Below are 7,500 nucleotides of genomic sequence, written 5' to 3'. Positions count from 1 at the left end.
GGAGGAGAAGAGAAGAAACAAAGAAAAAAAGAAGAAAAAAAATATAGAAAAAGAAAAAGAACAAAACAAATAATGGAGGTGATGTATGACATGCTTGCTTTCGTGAGGACTGCAAGTGCAATAATTTTTCAACGAAAATGTTTAGTATTTCACCCAACAGCTTACCGGGAACACATTACTGTAAATTTGTCTTCTTGAGGTGGGGGAGGTGGGGGTGGTGGTGGTGGTGATGTGTGATGTGTGTGTGTGTGTGTGTGTGTGTGTGTGTGTGTGTGTGTGTGTGTGTGTGTGTGCGCGCGCGTGTGTGTTTGTGTGTGTGTGTGCGTTTGTTTGTGTGTTTGTCTATGAGAGTGGTGACTAAGAGATACAGGGAAAAACTGTAATTAGTTTAGCATACAGTAAGTAGATAGCTCTCATTAGTATTCCGCTCACTTAAGTGTATGTGTGTGTGTGTGTGTGTGTGTGTGTGTGTGTGTGTGTGTGTGTGTGTGTGTGTGTGTGCGCGTGTGTGTGTGTTTGGACGTGTGGGACAGTGCATCGTATGGGGAAAAAAAATCTTTTCTTTGAAATTTGGTCAGGGCGGTTTGTGAACTTGGCTCAGGGCGAGAGTCGCGTTCGTTGTGCTGCCACGTTGTTTTGCCAGACTCTGAAAGGTGTTCCGCGGAGTCACACACGCTCGGAATGTGCAGCATGCAGGGGCTACCTCTCTTCGCACAGAAACGGAACACGCGAGGCTGTGTCCAGCCGCTTTTCTGACAATCAACACACACAGTCGCCGTGCACATGTGAGGATGTCTTTATAAGGTAAAAGGATAAGGTTTCCCCCCCACTATACTGTACGTACTCCCAGGCTTGTCTTTGCTGTCAAAATCTGCCTCTGCAGTCAGGGGGCCTATTGTGTGGCGCTCAACAGAGGACAGGTTCTGAAGCTGTGTGGGTCAGAGAGAAAATGAAAGAGAGCGAGTGAGAGAGAGAGAGAGAGAGAGAGAGGGAGCCAGCAAGAGAGAGAGATAGAGAGAAAGAGAGAGAGAGAGAGCGAGCGAGCGAGAGAGAGAGATAGAGAGAAAGAGAGAGAGAGAGTTTTAAGGGACACTGAGGCGGAGAGACAACCATGGACAGAGAGAGGAATACAAGAGGAGATAGTGGAGGAAAAAGCCCCCCACAGGCTGAACTTCAGTCAGAAACACACACACACATACACACTATCACACAATCACACATCCCTCCCCCCAACACACACACACACACATACTCACTATCACACAATCACACATCCCTCCCCCCAACACACACACACACACACACACACACACAATAACACATACACACATGCAAGGCTTGACCTGTGGCAGATCTTATGAATGGAAGGAAATTGTTTCCCAAAAAAGCAACATCTTAAAGCATGAGTAACTACAATAATACAATCAAGCGCTGCTTCCAGCCCCAATACAAGAGGAAGAGACCAGGCACAAGACAAAGAGAAAAAAAAGAAAGAGAGAGAGAGGGGGTGATAGAGGGACAAGAGAAAGAACGCGCGCAAGAAAGAGGGAGAACAAGAGAGGTTTATTTTATTAGACCTTAATAAATATCTGACAGATTTCCTCAGGAAATATCGCAGATCACATGTAAAATAGTTTAAGACTGATGTCAACTGCAGCAACATATGAAATCTATTACTGAGAAGCCACAGCAGGCACTGAGCGAGAGAGCGAGAGAGAAAGAGAGAGAGAGAGGGAGAGAGAAAAGGAGAGAAAGAGAGAGAGAGCACAGCACTGAAAGTCATGCCGAGAAAAAAAAATCTCACGGCCTTTCCAAATTCTTCGAGAGGTAAAAAAGTCAGCCAAGACACAAAATCAGAAAAAATAGAGGGGGTGGGGGGGGGGGCAGAAATGCACTCACACACACACACACACACACACACACATGCTCTCTCACACACACACACACACACACAAACGCTGAGCTCCACATCCTGCTGGGGCGCGGGCCAGCGGTGCGGAGAGTGCCCAGACATTGCTGCCAGCCACAGGGGAAGATGGGAGCTGGAAGATGGAGAGGCCTGGAGGCCCCGAGTACCCAGAGAACAATACCAGCTGCGGGGAGAGGGAGGGAGGGAGCGCCGCGGAGGTGGGGGGGGGCGAGGAAGTGAGTCCTCCGCATCCTGCACGGCCAGTAACCTGAGGCTGACAGCCCAATCAGGGCCGCAGAGTGGCTGCCAACAAGCACCCATCCCCTCGCTGCTTGCCCAGCTCACTCAATCAGTCTCTCTCTCTCTCTCTCTCTCTCTCTCTCTCTGTTTCTCTCTCTCTCACTCACTCACTCTATTTCTCTGTTCATCTCTGTCTGTCTCTCTCTCTCTGCTCCAGACTGCCTCACAGGGGGTAGGAGGAGGGAGGGGGGGGGCACGTGTCCCCAACTCTCCCCAGCTGTCCCCAGCTCTCCTCGGCTTGCCTTTGGGTCTGGGTCTGGGTTAGTGGATAAGGAGGCACTTTTTTGCGTGGTGGGGGTGGGGTGGCGTTGGGGGGGGGGGGGGGGGGGGGGGGTGTGGGGTTGCTGTCGGCGGGATCGGAGTGGATTGTTTGTTGTGTGTGAAGTGTGCCGTGCCAAAGTGTGAGGTTGATAATAAAACTCACGTTGTCACGGTTCTGCGAAGCGTCCCGGGGCGCGATGCTATCAGCGTGATGGACGGTCAAGTTCACGGCCGTAGACACAGACGCAGCCGTGGATGCGCTCGCTGGGTGGAAGTCAGGGCACATGAGAAGTGAAAATGGAGCAACTCGGGAAGGCTCGGCCTCTCTGATACACAAACATACACAGTGTACAGAACACATGTACATGTACAGCAAGGCACGCACACACGCACACACACACACACACGCACACGCACGCGCGCGCGCACACACACACACACACACACACACACACACACACACACACACACACACACACACACACACACACACACACACACACACACACACACACACACACACACTCTTACACACCCACACACATAGCACACACACACTGCGGTGGTTCCGTGTTTTGGCCAGGGGAACGCTCTGCCCCTGTGGTGCCAGTATGTCTCAGTGTGGCAGCCGAGAGCCTTTCAACCACCCTCACCCTCTCTCTCCCCACCGTGACCAAAACCGCAGGCCCATACCCACAAGCCAGAGAAACCTGGACTGATACCCATCTCACTCACACACACACACACACACACACACACACACTCACATCCAGAAAGAGCAAGACACACGAGAGAGAGAGAGAGAGGGAGAGAGAGAGAGAACAACCACACATACCAGAGAAAGGTAGCTCTGTGGAAAATGAGAACTTGAACTCGAAAATGAGGTTTCTGTTTTTTTTTTTTTTCTCAGGGCTTTTCTCTTTTTCCTCTTTTTCAATCTCCACTCCATCTAGGGGCACTGAGAGTTCAGTTAGGGCACGGCGAGGTGCGAAGGCCGCCCGGGGAGGGAGGGGTACTTCCCATATGAGTAAAACCCCCGACGGCTGACACGTCGCTCTGTGGTGACCGAGAGACGGTGACGCAGTCTGGGGCCGACACCTCTGCTCGCCTCGCCCTGGCATCGGCTGATCATGACTGTGTGTGGGCAGCCGAGGATCACTGCGTGATGCGTGCCATCTCATTGTGTGTGTGTGTGTGTGTGTGTGTGTGTGTGTGTGTGTGTGTGTGTATTAATTGTATCACAGCGGGAGCGATCGATCGGTATGAGTGTACACGGATGTGCGTGAGAAAATGCGAGACTCGCGCTGTGCGGCCGCGGCTACCGTACGCCTCAGCTCTCCTACTGGGTGCCCCTTTCCGAGAGTGAGAAGAAAAACGAGCGTTAATAAAAAAGTACGCTTCCGAAAAAAACCCCCAAAAAAACGAAGAAGTGTCTGTGCTCTGTGTGGCGTTGAAAAGGCGCGCGGATCCGCGAGGGAAACGACCCAGCGCTCGCGGGGGAAAGTGATGAGAAGCTGATGTTTGAGCCCAAAACAGGCCCTTATATGGAGCCCTGGAGCTGTTTTCTCTCTCCTTTCTCTCTCTCTCTCTCCTCTTTCTCCCTCCATCTCTCTCTCCCTCACACTAAAGCTCTGAAGTGCTGCTGCTCAGTTTGGATGGGAAGAGAACATCCTTCCAAGTCAACATATTTACATATTTTTGCTGCAGTGTGTGAGAGAGCGAGGATGTTTTCACGAAGACGGCCGGCCTGGCAGGAGAGTGGTCAGCATGGCTGGTCGGGGGGGGGGGGGGGGGGGGGGCAGCTGCTAATCCAACCCCCGCACCCCCCCCCCCCAAACTGCATCCCTCTCTCCCTCTTGTGCACTCACGTCCAGAGTGTTTCATCACCTTCTGTGGGGTTGTTTGGTGAAATAGCTCATGCATCTCTCATCTCATCGCGTGGTGTCCCAATCAGAACCACAACTGCACTAATCAACTGGGTTGTTATCTTGTGTGAGGGATTCTGTTCTTATGAAATAACTCATCACACACCCATGTGACTTGTATCCAAAGACAAATCACACACACAGGACCTTTCTTATCAGTTTTGTATCAACAGTACTCTGCCGTCTCCTCATGTGATGTATCACTACGGTGATCATGCAGAGTGACGCAACACAAAGGGCCACATGTTTTATGATGGTGCAGAACCAATACACACCTAGTGCATAATTATACACTGCAAAAAGGGCCAACATCAATAATAACAACAATAGTGTTGTGCGGTGCTGTGTGGTGTGGTCCGATGTTGGTATGGTGTTGTGCAGTGCAGTGTGGTGTGGTCTGATGTTACTATGGTGTTGTGCGGTGCGGTGTGGTGTAGTCCGATGTTGTATAGTGTTGTGCGGTGCTGTGTGGTGTGGTCCGATGTTGGTATGGTGTTGTGCGGTGCTGTGTGGTGTGGTGTGGTGTGGTCCGATGTTGGTATGGTGTTGTGCGGTGCTGTGTGGTGTGGTCCGATGTTGGTATGGTGTTGTACTGTGCAGTGTGGTGTGGTGTGGTCTGATGTTGGTATGGTGTTGTGCGGTGCTGTGTGGTGTGGTGTGGTGTGGTCCGATGTTGGTATGGTGTTGTGCGGTGCTGTGTGGTGTGGTGTGGCAATAATAACAACAATAATCCTTTAACACATAAGGATATTATAGTGCACACAATGCAATAAAAAGCCCTAAAGCTGGTCAGTCACATCTAAATAAACAAATAAGTAAAGCCAGTGATGGTCAGAAGTTGACTGGTGGGAATGTTACTGAAGTAATTGCAAATAGGTGTGAAAATGAGAGGATCTTTACACACATCTGTGCCAACGGCAGGTGAATCTGGTACTTTCACATGCGTGGTGGAAACAAAGAAACACACACACACACACACACACACACACACACACGCACAACCACCCACGTACACTCTCTCTCTCTCTTTCTCTCTCCCTGGTGGCGGTGCTGTGTAGTGTGGTCCGATGTTGGTATGGTGTTGTGCGGTGTGGTGTAGTTCGATGTTGGTATGGTGTTGTGCGGTGCTGTGTGGTGTGGTGTGGTCTGATGTTGGTATGGTGTTGTGCGGTGCTGTGTGGTGTGGTGTGGTCTGATGTTGGTATGGTGTTGTGCGGTGCTGTGTGGTGTGGTCTGATGTTGGTATGGTGTTTTGCGGTGCTGTGTGGTGTGATCCGATGTTGGTATGGTGTTGTGCGGTGTGGTGTGGTCCGATGTTGGTATGGTGTTGTGCGGTGCTATGTGGTGTGGTTCGATGTTGGTATGGTGTTGTGCGGTGCTGTGCTGTGTGGTGTGGTCTGATGTTGGTATGGTGTTGTGCGTTGCTCTGTGGTGTGGTGTGGTTCGATGTTGGTATGGTGTTGTGCGGTGCTGTGTGGTGTGGTCCAGTGTTGCTATGGGGTTGTGCGGTGTGGTGTGGTCCGATGTTGGTATGGTGTTGTGCGGTGCTATGTGGTGTGGTTCGATGTTGGTATGGTGTTGTGCGGTGCTGTGCTGTGTGGTGTGGTGTGGTCCGATGTTGGTATGGTGTTGTGCGTTGCTCTGTGGTGTGGTGTGGTTCGATGTTGGTATGGTGTTGTGCGGTGCTGTGTGGTGTGGTCCAGTGATGCTATGGGGTTGTGCGGTGCAGTGTGGTCCGATGTTGGTATGGTGTTGTGCAGTGCAGTGTGGTGTGGTCTGATGTTGCTATGGTGTTGTGCGGTGCGGTGTGGTGTAGTCCGATGTTGGTATGGTGTTGTGCGGTGCTGTGTGGTGTGGTGTGGTCTGATGTTGCTATGGTGTTGTGCGGTGCGGTACGATGTTGGTATGGTGTTGTGCGATGCTGGGTGGTGTGGTGTGGTCCGATGTTGGTATGGTGTTGTGCAGTGCAGTGCGGTGCTGTGTGGTGTGGTCTGATGTTGGTATGGTGTTGTGCGGTGCGGTGTGGTGTAGTTCGATGTTGGTATGGTGTTGTGCGGTGCTGTGTGGTGTGGTGCGGTCTGATGTTGGTATGGTGTTGTGCGGTGCTGTGTGGTGTGGTGTGGTCTGATGTTGGTATGGTGTTGTGCGGTGCTGTGTGGTGTGGTCTGATGTTGGTATGGTGTTGTGCGGTGCTGTGTGGTGTGGTCTGATGTTGGTATGGTGTTGGCGCAGCGCAGTGCCCCTCCTCTCCCGTCCCGTATCGCCCTGGCGGGCGGCACTCCGTGAACACAGCGGTGTGTTGCTCTTGGCAGAACTCTGCAGGCTGTCCCTGCGTGCCTCCAAACCCCAGCAGCCCCGGCTCTCACCCACTCCCGCACTCACTCACTCACTCACTCTCCCCCTACTCCCTACTGCAGCCAAAGAGCTCATTTCTCACATTTTCTCTCTCTCTCTACCTCTCTCTCACTCTTTTTATGTATCATTCAGACTCTGTGAGCAGCACTCAGGCAAAACGGCTCATGTACAGTACAGTCCAGAAAAACACAGGGAAATGGAAAGAGAGAGTGAGAGAAAGAGGGAGAGAGAGAGGGGGGGTAAGAATGAATGGCTGGTATGAGAAAATGAGAGAAACTGAACAGAGTGGAAGAGATCAGGAGGACTCATATAATTTCTCTCTCTCTCTCTCTATCTTTGTGTCTCTCATTCTGTTTAGGTGGTTTCTGGTCCTTTCACTCTGACTGCCACGCAGTGGGTATGAGAGGGCAGGTGCGTGTGTGAGTGCCTGTGTGTGTGTGTGTGTGCGTGTGTGAGTGTCTGTGTGTGTGTGTGTGTGTGTGTGTGTGTGTGTGTGGAGCTGCTGCTGGGATCAGAGCTGTGGGCAGCTGTGTGGGGGAAACGGAGAGCTAATGCATCTGGCACCACGCTGCTCTCAGCTCATGGGCAGCCTCACCAGAGAAATGGAAAGAAAGAGAGAGAGAGAGAGAGAGGGAGAGAGAGAGAGAGAAAGAGAAAACGAGAATGAGAAACGCAGACAAACAAAGACAGGGATGAAAGAGTGAAAATACAAAATGGACAAGTTTAGTGTTGATCAGGCCATTTTAGATC

Source organism: Alosa pseudoharengus, unplaced genomic scaffold (assembly GCF_046254945.1).
Source record: "Alosa pseudoharengus isolate Yale_2024_CS ecotype anadromous, Long Island Sound unplaced genomic scaffold, YU_APseudo_1.1 YU_APseudo_1.1_scf_13, whole genome shotgun sequence".
Taxonomy (NCBI): domain Eukaryota; kingdom Metazoa; phylum Chordata; class Actinopteri; order Clupeiformes; family Clupeidae; genus Alosa; species Alosa pseudoharengus.
This window is presented reverse-complemented; position numbering follows the sequence as displayed.